The sequence below is a fragment of the Ostrea edulis genome, chromosome 5 (assembly GCF_947568905.1).
Source record: "Ostrea edulis chromosome 5, xbOstEdul1.1, whole genome shotgun sequence".
NCBI lineage: Eukaryota > Metazoa > Mollusca > Bivalvia > Ostreida > Ostreidae > Ostrea > Ostrea edulis.
The window spans coordinates 40513159-40530127 of NC_079168.1; the positions used below are offsets into that span (position 1 = coordinate 40513159).

At 33.4% G+C, this 16969-nt stretch overlaps 1 protein-coding gene and 1 long non-coding RNA gene across 6 annotated transcripts in view; both read right to left on the reverse strand.

Annotated features, from left to right (window-relative positions):
- Positions 1 to 5271: 5271 nt before the first annotated feature.
- On the reverse strand, positions 5272 to 10711 carry LOC130055122 (uncharacterized). Of its 4 annotated transcripts, none has more exons than XR_008803367.1 (4): positions 7480 to 10711; positions 6991 to 7301; positions 6507 to 6695; positions 5272 to 5533 (listed from the first exon to the last, which is right to left on the reverse strand). It is a non-coding gene; the product is annotated as an uncharacterized LOC130055122 (long non-coding RNA). The 4 variants fall into 4 exon arrangements; XR_008803366.1 differs by having other exon boundaries at positions 6991 to 7282; positions 7404 to 10711; XR_008803365.1 differs by having other exon boundaries at positions 6991 to 7633; positions 10499 to 10672.
- Positions 10712 to 15390: 4679 nt separating this feature from the next.
- LOC125650294 (syntaxin-5-like) overlaps positions 15391 to 16969 on the reverse strand; it is a 12592-nt gene continuing 11013 nt past the window's right edge. For both annotated transcript variants that reach the window (XM_048878471.2, XM_048878472.2), the window contains exon 10: positions 15391 to 16969. This exon is cut by the window's right edge and continues 464 nt beyond it. The gene's annotated coding sequence lies outside the window, so the exon portion shown is untranslated.

Below are 16969 nucleotides of genomic sequence, written 5' to 3' on the forward strand. Positions count from 1 at the left end.
GTCCTTTCATCGATTTAGATATAAATATATATGAAGTTAATTTCATGTACAGTGCAGACTAACACCTCTACTTGTTGATCCGTTGAATTCAGGGATTTTTAACTAGCTCAATTCAGTAGTAGGTCAACCAGATTTAAACTCTTAGTGTCACCCTCGTGATAATGTCTTGAATGTATTGTTCATAATACAGATTGAAATATAACGATTGAAACAGAAACTAAATACATCCATGTCTTATTCTTATAATGCTGTTGAAGGAGGGGGTGTTCAATTCTTTTTTTTTTTTCAATTTCAAATACGAAATTGGTTCAAATGTTTAGGTCAAAGGTATTGCGCTCCCTCCTACTGCAGTGAAAATTACCACTTTTCCTGTAATTGAGACAATAAAACATGGAGGCAGAAAGTCCATTTGCAGGGATCATCCTGTTGTCTGTACCATGGTTTTCCTCTTTCAAGGACGTCAACATTTGTGCGAAAGAACGATTAATGTTTGTGCTAAGAGTATTACACCCTCCAAAACAAAACACACAAGCATAGGTATGAAAGTTTGTAATTGATTTTTTCAAAAGCGTATTCATTGTCAATATTTCGAAAGAGTTGATATGTTTGTCATGTGTGTAATTTATTTTCTGATATCAACTGCCATTCATGGTTTATGTAACGAAGCTTTTATTGCAAAAAAACCCCACAACAAACAAACAAACAAAAACGATCCAGCATCTCTAAACCATTTTGTTTGAATACCATGATTTAGTTCACAACCCAGCCCAATAACTGCATTGATATGCGGAATTGAGTGTGATTTTTTGTTTTTAATTTGAATGACTTTGTATTTGTTTTCACGTTTTGTTTTCGTAAATCCTAGTATTGATTAATTAGCAATTAAAAACACAGCAAAATTGTAATTGAGATTATGGCATATACTCCGACCAAATCTACATTAGTGGGTGTTGATTATAAGTTTCTTTTGTTAATTTTTTTTTGTTCCTCTTCAAAAATCAGATTTAGTGTTGGTAATGAGAAATTTTTTATGCCTGGAATATATTTTATTCGGACTTTGACTAAGGTAACAGGATGTAATTCATCTACCATTCCTTAAAGCTGGTAATATTTATATATCTATAAAGCTGACAAAAACGTGTTTTTTAAATCTGTTAAAAACCCACGTTTTAGAAATTACTTTTCCTGACTCTTAAACTTCTTATACAGTGCAAGGTGTTTTTTTTTCCAATGACCGCTTTTAATGCAAATTTCTAAATCATCTTAATATGTTACTCTATTGACTTATAATACTCTGCGTATATATAGTGCTCTACTTTAGCTAATTTGCTAGTTTCAATGCATGCAACCCTGAACTCTTTTGTTACTTGCATACATGAAATATCATATCGCAAAAGACAACATTAAAATGATGGCCCGCAGTAAATTGACGATCGAGGTCCGCAACAGGCCCCAAAACCATAAATTGAGAATAGACCTAATTAAAAATATTGATTACTTATATCTGAGGATTTATCTAGCGCAGATGTTTGAAAAACTGCAGGTTTATAAAATAAAATGGAAACATATACTGAAAATTTTATTTGTTTATGAAAATTATTTCCAAAGTTAGCTGGATTTGAAATTTAGACTTAAGTCTATTCTTAATTTATGGTCTTGGGGCCATGTCGTGGGAGTTATACTTAAATTTTCTCAAAATGGTCAATTGATGTTTATGTTTATTAATTAGGTATGAATTAAATCAAAACGTATGTTCTAAAGTGGAGCTGAAATATGTTTCCAAATTCACAAAATATGCATGGAAATCATTACCATTGCTAAACTATATGGGGATCAATTCATTTTATTTTTTACTTAACATAATCACATTGCATGTACTAGCATTGGGCGCCGTCGGTAGGTGGCGCTGGCGGCAACATTTCCCGGAATCACAAAAAGTTGACCTCACTGCGCTAGGTACTTTTCTCCGTTTTATATGATAAAGTCCGAGGTTTAAATACGAAAGTATTAACGTGAAACGAAAGTAAGGAGTTCAAAGTTTACGTATATGGTGATATAGAGAGCACGTGGTACGAAATGACATTCTGTCGGTATTTTGAAGTGAGAAAATAAGTAGCAAGACCAGAAATCGGCCATATACGCAGATTTTACGGTATTATTTAAATAATTTGAACTTCCTTTTTCTTTAAGCAACACTGAGATAATGCGTATATCTCCGGAGAATATGGTAAAATAATTTTTTTTTAACTTGTTGGGTAGAATTTACAAGAACGATAACTCTAATATTTGTAATCGGAAACAAAGGGAAAATAAATCATGTCCACTTCATTGTCCGCAATAAATCGCCGATAAATGTGATTCAATTAAGTTTCCCGTTATCAAATTGTCATGTTTATTTTAAAAGATATATAATTATCCTAGATTTTGTACTTCACCTTGGAAATTGATACTGTACCGTCAGTAGGTGACGTTCGCGGCGTAAACAAACGTTGTTTTTTTAGGACCGCCTTGGCTGAGGCCACAAGGGGTGTCCAGGGCAGATCCCTGGTTGGGGTGGAGGGGTTGTGTGAAGGATGCATAACATAGCAATTTAAGACCGACCAGCCCATCCTTGTTCCAATTCTTAAGATGTCTCGTTGCAGAAAATGATATTTCGCAAGGCACAGAACCAACTGGCATGCTCCTTTCCAGCATGTATAACTGCTTTGTTTTGCCCTCACTAGTGGCTTTGGTACAATCTTTTCTATCAAGGATATTGATAAACAACAATTAAGATATACATATGAAATTGATACAATGATATTTGTGAGGAATTTCATACAGAAATACTATAATTTTCCTCGTCCGTTAGCTAAAATGACTGAGGGTAGGTATGTTTATTAGCGTTTTGAAGCAATATCGATACTTTTTTTTTAAATCAGCACATTTACATTAAGTGGAATATTGATTAAAATGTTGAAAATATATTGTTTTTAAAAATCTCCCCCTGTCGCTACATGTAGTTTTCTCGATATCCTTGTATAACTAACGAAATATTACAGCTCTATCCACTTCCACAGAAACACATGCAACAAAAACAATGATCTTATTGATAAACTATGTACATAAATTTGTAGATCATGTCATACTGGTGAGAACAAAAATTTAACTCATGACATTCCATTCCATGTTCCGTACCACTTTTCAACAACGCCCGCTAAGTTGCTACTTTCGTTTTCGACAAGTCCGACCAAACAAGATAAACAACTTTTAAAATGATTTTTAAATATATTTATTTGCAATTAAGTAATAGAATAACTGTGTATAGGATGTGTCCTAAATCAGTGGCGTAGCCACACAGTAGCACTGTATGCACGTGCTTACAAATATTTTCGTTAAATTTTTATTACATATTACGAAAAATGTCCTTCGCTTCTAGAGGGGGTGGGGGGTGGGGGGGCTGCCGCCCCCAATACGACCTGCTTAAAAATAACTCAAACCTAGCTACGCCACTGTAATTGTCACAAAAATACACGGATTATGACGTAAAACTCAACAAGCCTGGTTTTGTCGTGGCGGCTCACATATGTTGGAAAAAGGCAGAAATTTAAACAATGGAGCAGGGGTTTCAACAGTTTCGTTTAAAGTAAGCATTTCGCAAATTGTATGGTGGGTATAACGATAACTCTGTTTACCTGTTCAAGATGTAGGTCGCACGGCTGGTGTGACCGGTCGACCTGGGAAAGTTACTCCTCCTAGGCACCTGATTCTGCCTGCGGTATATCCGGGGGTCAGTGTTTGCCCAACTATCTAATTTGAATTGCTAATTGGGGTTATGAGATGGATCACTGTTCGTTATCTTCACCTTTATAGGAGTTATGGGATTGGTCACTGTTTGTAATATTCACCTTTCATGTCAGTTGTAAGTCACACCATCGATCTTTTGATTATTTTTACACTTGGAGAAAAGTGATGTTTTTTGAGGGATTGGAGACATTTCTCATTCAATAGCGCCAGGAATGTGAAATCAATTTCCTTCGTGATTTTAAGGTAGTGACGGATAACAGTCGCCTGATCAGTTAAAATGTTCATTTTCACGTGGATTTCCTTTTTCGGAAATTCTTACACTGCCATAAAGTTAGCTGCAATAATGTAGCCCTATCCAATTTTTTAATTCTGACGTTTTCGGGATAGGGCTACAATTCCATAGGATCTCCGTAATGGTGCAAAATAATTTTATGAATAACCGATAATAAACTCTATGTATTAGTCCTAAATGTTGTTTACACCAAAAGGAGTACCAACTTTGTGCTCGGGCATGTCTAATAAAGGTGTTTTTCATTAAATATAATGTTCAGCATGCAAAATTCTTCGTCTGCTCCGCCATGCTTGTTATCGCGAGATCTCGTAGGTGGATCTAATGAAAAACCTAAACATTGACAATCAGCGCGAAAATGTAGTTACTCGAGCCACTTCGACAAAGAAAGGGAAATCATATTGTTGCAGAAAGAATTTACACTCTGCAGTTCGGTTTTTAACTTGATATTAAATTCAAACCTTTTCAATACCGACGAAATAGCTTTCGCCTCCATACTTGTCCATTGATGTAAATACTACCTTATATGGCATATGCAAATGACTTGACAATCGGAAGTTGAAACTTCAGTACATCAAACATGGCGCACAAATATGAATCGAGAAATTGGAATTCATCGAAATTGTTGAAAACGGTAGAATAGAGCCTCACAAATCTTAAGTTGCAGGTTGTAAATTTATATATTGACTAAGAAACATAGAATATCATTTTATTTACGTAAAGAAAGTCAGGAAATGTTTAGAATGAGCGCAAATGTTGCGGGAGTGAATCACTCCCGCATTTGCACCATTACGGAGATCCTAAGGAGTTGTAGCCCTCTCCCTAAAAAAAAAAAAAAAAAAAAAAAAAAAAAAAAAAAAAATCAGAGAGGGCTACATTATTGCAGCTACCATAAAGTGGTTGACAAAGAAAAATAGTCCCCCTAAGTATATTGTGGCTCTGATGACTCGAAGGCTGAGGCTTGACGGGTATCTTGCGAAAATGAGCCATACTTTAGATTAGGAACAATATACGTCATTGTAATAATGGTATATCAAATGTTTCGTGCGTGCGGTACTGTTTACTAAACGAAATATAAACCACCATGAATAATACATATGTGCACAACGTAAACAAAGTTGTTCATTCATCGTAATGTCCGAGTACTGCGAGTTTTGATATACTGTATAATGTTGAAAAGGGCTAATAAGAATTAATAAACCTCTTTACGTTTTTTATTCAAAACTTCCTGTTCTTCTTCATTACTATGTAACACACATATTTGACATGCATTTATCACGTCTATACCGGCATTGCTATTAAATTACAAATTGATCAAAATAATGAATAAAGTTTAATCAAATTTTAGCAAAAACTAAACATGCAAATTATTCATTTTTCGCTGCAATTCCTCAGATCAGCAAGGTGTGTCCATTTGTAAGCCTATAGAACATAATACATTCCTTCCATTGGATATTCCTGTAAATTAAGGAAACTTTAAATAATTTTCTGAATAATCTAGACACCATTATGAAGCTGAGATTTATAGTTATTCCGTACTATTTCTCAGATTATAGAAATATTGATATATAGAGTATTGAGCACCTGCATCTTTCTTAGTCATGCAAATACTGAAATACAAAGCAAACAACATCTTACTATTTATAAGTCATATATATCTTGATATAAAAAGTAAAGAATTTATTCATCTTTGTAAGCCATCACAATGTTGATACACAAAACAAACAACAATTGTAGACATAACGTACCGATGGCGTTCAACGAAATATTGAGTTGTTAGTTTGCCGTTGATTTTTATTTTCAATGAATTATTTAAGTACGAAGCAGATGTACAGGACTATGTGGTGTCTTTTATTTCGAGTTCACAGGAATATTACGAATTGAGATATAAATGAAAATGATTATTGTTAATAGATAAATCGTTCATATTTCTAAATGTCGAGTTGAAGGTCAAATAAAGAGATTATTATTTCTCATGTAGAAGTTTTTCAATAAATGCTGTCTAATAGCAATAAAACAGGTCAGTTAACAATTGACCACAATTTGTGTCCATGGGGATTCCCTAGGTACACTTGATTACTAAGGACTATGAAAATTTCATAAATGAAGGATATGTTTAGTGTCATCCTTATGGTGCTTGTAACTCTTCCTTTCCCAACCCATTTTTTGACGAAATGTACATTCAAAATGTGTTCTCAGTAATATAAAAAGAATATACACCTTGTTTTTATCATATATATGATACAACAGTTCAATATCAGCATAATAAAGAATTTGGTACCGTAAGCTATAATATATTCTGTTTGCTGATATTCTTTATGTGAATCTCAGGACCGAAATCATAGCCCTCCCCCCCTTTCTGGTGTAATGGGAGTAAATGCTAACAGGTAGGCAATTAACCTAAATTGGGCAGAAAATAAACTTGACTCACGATGACAGATTTTCTATCCCTGCCTTGCATATCTCCATTGTCGGTATTTTGAGCATGTTCAGTTGACGCATCAAAAATTTCACCATCGATGATCCTCCTACCCACTTCCCCTCGACGGTAGAAAGTATTGTCTTCAAATGCGAAGGCGGCGAATACAAGAGAGTAGGCGAGGATAAGGGACAGTAATACCTGGTGAAATAATGAAGTAGTGATGTTTATTCATGAATGAAAAATTAAGAGATTAAAATACAAGTATTCAAAAATGTATATCAATTACTAAGCATCTGTCAAGAATATCTGCGATCAATTTTCGGTATCTATAAACAGAAAGGATAATTGTCATCACATTGACAATTTTCTTGTATCAATCGCTGCATTCTAACTTCTTTATTTTTTGTATTCCGATCAGCATTAACTTCACTACATTGTTCCACAATACGTGGCTTGTATTGTTACAAGAGATAACATGCATAATAATTCTTACCATTCTGAATGCGATATCAGTGGCCTCTCGGATAGCAGTTGAAGTCGCATACTATACGACTCACACAATCGTTTATTATATGCATAAGAACTACGTCATCTGCGGAAGTAGGTGTGTCATTGCCCAACCACTCCCAACAGTCAGTCAAAGTCCAATTAGATTGATGATGATATTCCTCACACCATAGTTGTTTGCATTTGATGTTGTACTAGTCCATTCTTAGCGCCAGGTACAGTTATTCCATAGAGCCAGCTATTGTAGTGGTAGCGCTTCTGTGTGTCTGTAGGTGTAACTGTATGTACACGGGTATACTAGCACCGGGATTTTGCAGACAGAAAATCAAAAATTGTATCAGCAAAATTAAATCAACTTGATTGTAAGCAATATTTGAAGGGTTAGGAATGACGTCTTACTATATATGCGAAGATAATTCCCAATTGCTGATCTTCTCGTACATTCCTTAATTCACATATATTCAGTACTACCTACCGGCGTTGTAATCAACAAGTATACAGCACTGCTATTCATAACAGATCACCTAAGATATCTCTGTGCTGATACGGGTTTTCAAACTGTACATGTATTTCTGCAGAATTGATGTGCGCGTTCTCGTTTCCGGGTGTTGACTACGTCATCAATTTCGCTGAAATGTTTGTAATCATACACAGAGCAGGTCTTCATATTTTAAATATAAAATGTAACAAAAATCTAGAATTTTACAGTATATTGGTATGAAACTTGCGGTAGACGTCCACTGTTATTATCGTCACGTGATATATGGCGTACGTCATTTTTCACTTGGTACAGGATCGGCTAAAACTAGATGTCCTCTTTTATTTATTTTATTTTGGGGGGAGGGTCAAATTATTGAAGGGATGGGTATTGCAAACATACTATTAGTACTTTTTCCGGCACCCAACATATGTTTACATAACTTGATAATCAACTTTCCTACCTCGCAATTTTTGAAGATATCATCAAATATCTGTCATTTTTCAACGTCCATACCGAAAGTAATCCCCATATTGCGTATTTTTATACCGTTCAAGATCCACTTGAACTTACACGTACCTAACGTTATATGAATATATCATTTTAAACATTTAACCCAACGTGTGTCAAGTGGAATATAGTGATGTATGTTGCTTAAATATGTTTAATAATCAATCAAAAGGAATACAACCATTAATCAGTGCATGAGATGTAACTTACAATACACAAAATAGCCCAGTTTATCTATGATCATGTGTAGAGACGAATTTAAATGCTCCGTTTGTATTGTGTTCTTTGTCTTCTAGATCTCTAGAGACACCATTAGTTGCCCACTGTAAAACTGCAAACAAACCTGGTTACTTTGGGGTGAAATTCTTTTTATTTCTGTACTAACTATCAACTTCTATTGATAGCATAAGAAATTATCATCCTTTTTTTTTTTTTTTACAGAAATATGTCAAATCACTTTAAAACATGTATGTCTTATTTTGTTAGAAATCAGTAGTTGCAGTGGGCGGGAAGTTAGCACTGGACCCACTAAGGGCTTCGGGACAACCGGCTCCTTTTCATTACTCCGTGTAGATCCGCCACTGCTATGTGCAATATATCTTTAATTCAGCCATCCCAGACTTAATTATATAAACGGCCTTATCATGTCCAGATGAATATTCTTATCTGGGGAAGAGGATATTATGACACATTGAGCATCACTGAAGATACATTATTTGTCGAAATGCACATCTGGTGCATCAAAATTGGTATCGTATAAGTTTTACACTAGGGGCCCATAATTTAATTTTAATTCTAATTTGTTTGGAGGTTGGGGTAGGAATCCAGTGTTGTTCTTGAATCATTTCCAATCACAGCTTTTTCTACTGCAAAATTTATTTCTCAAGCAGGTCTGTCTAGTGGAAATTTAAGAAACACACAAATAAATCAAAACCAGCTGCCGTATGCTATTTTGTTTATCTATATGATAATCAACTTTAGACGGCATGTAAATTTCATTCTAAACTAACGTAATAAATACTGCTTATGCAATATGAATCATTTTTAAATACACGAGACATTTGGTATCCTAATGTAAAAGTTATACGGTACCAATTTTGATGTACCAGATGCGCATTTCGATAAATAATGTCTCTTCAGTGATACGCAAGCCGAAATTTTGAAAATTCGAAATAACAATAAACTTGTAAGAACTAAAAGGAAAACTAGAGTACCAAAAAAAAAAAAAAAAAAAAAATCTGGAGCCAAATTCGTCCAAGGATAAAAGCTATGCATGAGGGAGATAATCCTTAATTTTGAAATGAATTTCTAAATCTTATCCCAGCAATTAAATAAACATCCAAGAGTGCGACATTTAAGTCTGGACACGACAGAAGTCCAGAGTTTCGCCAACCATTTCATTAAGGATACAAATACACCCTTTACAATAAAGCTTGGATTTTATGTTCACAAGACACGCACCAACATTTTACACTTGTAACTATTGTAGTTTTAAGATATTTCACCTGAAATTAAAAAAATTCCATGGGATTTTGGTGGGATTTTCACTCCTACTTGGGGGGATTTTCACTCCCGCCAAAAATCCCATCGGAGAAAAAATATGATTTCTCCTATAGGATTTTAACTCCCAAATTTAAACTTAATATGGGATACAATGTCCTATAGGAGGAAATGTGCCATAATGAATATGCAAAGTGAAGATAACGAACAGTGATCAATTTCATAACTCCTACAAGCAATACAAAATAGATAGTTGGGCAGTAAATATCCTATTTGAGCATGAATGGGAATAGATATCCCAAATAAAACACAGGATGGGGATTTTTATTCCATGAATATAACAATAAAACAGAAAAAATGTATCTTAAAGAGTGTTGTTTGTCATGATTCTTAAAAATGTACTTACAAGCCAAGGAATGACATTAACTTTTAAATATTTGTAGTAATCGTAAGCTCCTATATGTAGGCCTATGTGCTTGTGAATAAATGTCTAAACAACATGAAATAAGGTATAGGATATTGAAGCTCTGTATTACTAAACTCTTTCCCATGCAATTTTAAGCGTATACATATAACCCTTTCACAAAAATATCCGTATACAATTGGACGGGACTATATTATCACAACAAGCAGACAAGAACACTATGAAATACTCATTCACATGTAGTTCCACACATTCACTATTTACAAGCCATCACAGGTCGTCAGGTGTGAAAATATTCACAGAAACCGGTAATTTTGTTTGAATAATAATAGTGTGGGCATATACCATACCGTACCATACTCTAATGGGGACAAAATACATTGATTGATTACTCAAAACTTCGTTTCAAAATAGTTTTTAAAATTATCGTCACCCACCATCCTTGTGGTTTTATAAAGGGTAGGAGTATTATCATTGCAGATTAAATTACCAGTTCCTGGCATATGTTGTTGAATTGTGGAATATGCCTAGCTTACAACAACAACTTGTTTACATATTTTAGAATTGGTGTTAAGTGCTTACGGTGAAAGATGAACTATGCTAGGTGATGCTAAGTTGTTTAGTGAACCGAATCAGACATCTCAAACTAGATTCGCAATGATGTAACAACACAAGAATCGTTTTACAAAACACATGCTTTGGTCCATCTTTCTCCCTCCAACAATCACATCCACTCTCAAGTCAAAGTACTTTCTCCAATTGCTACCATTACCTTAAGCGTCGAAAAGACTTTGACAGGCGTGTCCGAATAAACGGTTAACAGACGTCTCGACTCTAGGGAAGTTCAGCTCTAAGTGTTCTAAACATCTCGAGCGATTTTATAGTGATACATTTCTATGATTTTCGACATTTGCGTATCAATGTTTTGATGAATATTGTATACTTTTTTTTATTCCTAAAGCAAATCAATGTTATCACAAATTTTAGGCCTACTTACAAATGTATTAACCCAGAGATCCACCACTAATTAGTTACACAAGTTGTGTGGTTACAACAGTCTTCACTTATCATTTTAATATTCCGTATTTTCAAGCTAGTAACGAAGTAGTTAGCTACTGGGCTGTAGAGACCCTCTTGGACTAATAGTCCACCAACAGAGGCCTCGACCCAGGGGTCATGATGCAAAACTTATACGGTACATGTACCAATTTTACTGCACCATATGAGCATTTCGACAAATAATGTCTCTTCAGTGATGCGCAAACCGAAATTTTAAAAATTCGAAATAACAATAAACTTCTAAGAGCTAAAAGGAAAACAAGAGTGCCAAAAAACTGGAGCCAAATTCGTCCAAGTATAAGACATATGCATGAGGGAGATAATCCTTAATCTTGAAATGAATTTCAAAACTTTTAAATAAACATCCATAAGTGTTTCAAATCCAATACATTTGAATCAAAATATCATTTCCATTTAGATAACTGATTTACCATCATTCAACCTTCACCTGGAAGTTATTCATTCAAAAATCTGGAACCTGGAAATACAAATACGAGGAATACTGCATCAAAGTATAACAATGTAAAGATGAAACTGTGGATGAGAAGTGTCATTGTTGGGGTGTTCTGGAGAAGATGAACATGGATAAACATGACTGATAAAAATGAATTGTGTATTCACACTCAAAACCCAGAATGCCTAATATCCAATCGTAGCCATAGTGCGCCTTAAAGTACTTTGTGCAAAGAAAGAATATTTGTAGAAGGAAAAATATTTAAAATTCAAATGTAAGTAATCTAAATCGTTGTCTTCACTAAGTACAAAGTATTTAAAAAAAAAAAAACAATGTGCCCACGAATATCTTAACGTCTAATTTTCACAAATTACTAAAATTTGTAAACTTCATGAAATATAAAACGAATGAAGTATCCTTGCTGAGGTTTAGTAATAAATAACAATTCTATAGAACTGAAGGCAAGTCGCTGTCAAAACATTAAAATATTTCAATGTACATAAGTCTTCACATTAATAACTATGTTTTAAGCAGGTCATCTCAGATATAGGTCTATCTTACAAATGTAGATGTGAATTTTTATCATAATGCAAGATGGCACATCTTATTATATTCGGCAATAAACTTTTCAAATGAAAAGAATAAAATTTGAATAATTGAAGTCTATGCATTTAGATTATCTTTTTTTGCTCAAGCAAGAATCTGTCCTCTTGAACGTACACCGTCTTGAGAAAAAAACACCCACGAGATTTGTGGCTGATGTCAATATCATCTTGATTAATGTAGATACAGAATCTACAATATAACTGTAATGATAGCCTATGAGTATATATCAGAAGTCCCGAAATCCGAAACTTAACGGTAATATGAAACTATTTCTAATGATGGTATTTTACTTGATAAAGATAAAGATTGGTATGAGTAAAAGATTAAACTGGGGATAATAATGTGTAAAATCATTTGCATTGATAAGGAATTAAGCTGTAAACTCGTACATGGAATAAATTTTTAACACGCTTATCGTTCTTGATTGTGTGTGCTTAAGACATCACAAAGTCCCATGAAAGTAGATAAAGCAATGAGAATGGTGTAGCTATACACCGTTTTGTTTAACGAAACATCTCATCTATCAATGAACATGTAAAAATATTTGTTTCTGACGAACTGCCTGATTTAATGGTACCGCCATATCAATGAACCAACCAAACACAATGCATGGAAAGCGAATAACGTTATTTATAGTTTTACATTATGACCCCTGGGTCGAGGCATCTGCTGATTGACTGATAGTCCCCGAGGGTCTCTACAGCCCAGTAGCTAAGTACTTCGTCACTAGCTTGAAAATACGGACGTATATTTAATTGCTGTTATAAAATTTAGAAATTCATTTCAAAATTAAGGATTATATCCCTCATGCATAGCTCTTATCCTTAGACGAATTTGGCTCCACCTTTTTGGCACACTGTCTTTGGCTATATTTAGCTCTAAGACTTCATAGTTATTTCGGATTTCAAACATTTCGGTTGAGCATCACTGGAGAGACATTATTTGTCGAAATGCGCATCTGGTGCATCAACATTGGTACCGTATAAGTTATATATATATATATATATATATATATATATATATATATACACACCACACACACACACACACAATGATATATTGTCAAGAGGGACTAGCTGCAACATGCTACTGCCTATATTCAAATCACAATACAATACACATTTTATTTCGAAAACCACTATTCAGTGTTGTGCAAAAACAAATTAAATTCATAAATTTTATAAGCTGATCGAATAAAATCTGCATATAATCAGAGTTCAGCCAGGAGTGTTCTCTCTCTCTCTCTCTCTCTCTCTCTCTCATTCAGTACAGGACACTATTTACGTTTTTATAACAAGAGGTGCATGGCCATGGGTCACATCGCACACTTGACTCACTTTGACCCTGTCGTTTTCAGCTGTTGCAATTATTTTCCCCCCAATCTTTATTCCCATGAAAAATATTGACCCTATACTGTATGGAGTGCCAAATTAACATAAACTCAAATAATTGAAGATCTCATCAATTGAATCAATGCGCGCATCAATTGAATTAATGAGAGCAATAATTGATTTAATTCGCGCATTAATTCAGTTATTGCTCTCTATCAATTCAATTGATCAGAGCATCAATTTCGTAGAAATATTGCTCGCAATCATTAATTTAGAGCTCGGGATAAATAATTTGATGATCTCTTTAATTCAATTGAAGATATCTTTAATTATTTACAATGCTTTTGTAAAAGGAATTAATGTGCGCATCAATTCTTTTAAAGAGAGCAACAATTCAATTAAAGATATCATTAATTCAATTGTGGATATGTTGAATTGAAGATATCTTTAATTATATAGTTGCTCTCTCTAAAAGAATTATTGCTCTCCTCAAATGAATTAAAGATATCATTAATTAAATTGAAGAGAGCAATAATTGAATTAATGCGCGCATTAAATCAATTATTGCTCTCATCATTTGATTTAATGCGCGCATTATACCAATTATTGCTCTCTTCAATTGAATTGTTGATATCATTAATTCATTTGAAGAGATCATTAATTCAATTAATGCGTACAATAATTCAGAATTGAAGATATCATTAATTATTTGAAGAGATCTTTAGTTAAATTGTTGTGCGCATCAAATGAATTGATGATATCTTCAAATAATTGAAGATATCTTCAATTATTTGAGTTTATGTTAATTTGGCACTCCATACTACTGTGGTCCCAAAGGGTGCATAAAGAATGACCTTGCTGTTCTGGAGAAGGTCAAGGTTGCAAAAAATGGCATGAAAGGTCTTGCCATAAATCTATATACATGTATACAATCTCTTCCTTAATTAAATAGCACAGGCACTTATTACTGTAAATAACTTACAACCTCTGTATACTACTACTACTGTTATTATTAGTATACAGAGGTTGTGAGTTATTTATAGAAACAAGTATTAGTATACAGAGGTCATAAGTTATTTACAGAAACAAGTGTCTGTGTTAAATAGTCACTCTAATTAAATTTCTTTAAAGTAGGTCAAAATCTTTGGCACCAAAGAAAATGTCTTGTTTAAATTAATTTCCTGCATATTTCCATATAAAACTTCGATCTCCAATTGTGGTTCCATCCTATAACTCTGAACTGAACAAACTTGAATTTGAACCACCTGAAGATACTTGCATATCATTATAATTTATTTTGGACCTGATGTTGTTGAGATGAACATTTTTAAAGATTTTACACATATTTCTCTACATATTCCAATGTGAAACTTTGACCCCCTATTGTGGCCCCACCCTACTTCAGGGGTCCACAATTTGAGCAAACTTGAATGGGCACCATTTAGGGATCCTTGCTAATATGCTAGGATCCCTAAATGGTGCCAATTCAAGTTTGCTCAAATTTATTAGGGATTAATCATGGTCCTGTTCTTGAAAAGATTTCAGAATATTTTTTCCTATTTATCTTCATGCAAAACTTTGATCCCCTATTGTGGTCTCTTCCTAACCGAGGACCAAACTTAGATTTAATGTACGTATGTCAGGAAGCTTTTCAATTTTCTAGCCCAGTGGTTCTTGAGAAGATTTTAAGATTGTTCTTATATATCTGCATGTAAAACGTTGATCCCCTATTGTGGTCATGATTTAAACAAACTAGAATTGAAGTTTTCAAGTAAATTTCAACTTTTCTGGTCCAGTGGCTCTTTTTGAGAAGATTCTTAAATGACCCCACCCTATCATTGCCTTTTCTTGATTATCTCCCATTTGAAGGGGGCAAAAGACACTTCATTTGTACAAACTTGAATCCCATCTCACTCAAATATGATTCTTCACTCAAATATGATTCGTGTCAATGGCCCAGTGGTGGTGAAGAAAGTTTTGGCTCACTCAGAATTTGTTTATGATGAAAAAGATAAATAAGTATATTAAGTATTTTTCCCTTTTATTCATCATCACTTAACAATTTACAGTATATACAAGTAAAAACAAAGTCTTTCATAAAATGGAAACATTTCCCTATAAAATACTGATTTTCAATATCTTAAAAAAATCAGAAGTGTCTTTATATTCAACATGGGGTTAAATTCTGTCTTTTTGCATTGTACTGCACTCTTTATCAAATGACAATTGCTGTACAGTGAAAACAGTCTCCTTACGTAACAATTGTCAAGTCATTCCATACTTCATCTTCTAATATATGTATTTAATTCTTTTTGAAAAAGAATGAGATAGAAATGTCAGTCTTACAAGATAAATCGCTATCTGTAGAACTTGTAATGTCCAAGATTATATCTAACATAAGTTAAAGTTTAACACAAGATTACTTATATTCAACATAAGAAAGTCATCAAGTACACACACAAAATGCATGTTATGTCTGCCATTAGTCAAAAACACTAAGGTATGAAATGTCATCTAACTTATCAATTCACCTTCCCACAAAAAGGATAGCAAAAATTTCTTTTTTTATATCTTCAGTAGGTGGAAAATATCTTATATATATATATATATATATATATAGGCAACAATTCCATATAGAGGCATAGTCTCTATTTCAGAGTTTGGTAAATACATTGTACTTGGGGTAAAGTGTGACTGCAGAAATTTAAGATATTTTTTAAATTCCTATTAATCATTAAGTTTTGATTATAATTTAGGAATTACTGAAGCAGCAGGAATAATGTTCATCCTGTTGACTACATTCTGAGATGCACAGGCTGAAGCTGGGGTCATTGCTGAAACTTCACAATCGACAAACCCCAAAACAACCAAGATAATACGTACCGATGTTCACCGAGTAAGGTAGCCGACATCAAAACATATACTGACTATTTAAACAAATAAAAACAGTAAACCAATCAGAAAAAACGACGGTGAATGTATAGTAATTTGATTTGTTATTGTAAGGACTATTCTTGCAAATGTTTAAAACTATCCCAAGATCTTTATTAGAGACTATGCCTACAATAAAGGAGGGTTTTAAAAAAAATTCTTATAGAGAAAATAACACAACAATTTTACATAAAAATGACATTTTCAGTTGTCTTCAATTGCTTGACGACAGTTCAATAGTAATTAATGCTCTCTGTTTATCATGCATCAAATCTTTGATGAGGTAAAATTACTTGTATTCTTCAACAAATTTTTAGTTTAATATAAACAATACCTTATAAAACACTGTTTTAATTACTATAAATAACATTTCAACAATAATCAATATTCTGTAGTTGAAAATTAGTGTGTACTTGTACAGTGAGACCAAAATGATATCAATATACAATATTGATATTCTTAACACAATATCCATGTGCATGTATGTGGAGTTGAAAATTTCATGAAAGACATTACACTGATAATACACAAACTTCGCGAGTACCAGAAATTTAAAAAAAATAATAATAAATATTCTCTCTACATTCAGACAATAAAAATGTTTTTAAAGCATTCAATATTTTAGGTAATAGATGACATGAACTTTGTTAGTTCACATTGCTGGAAAACTTC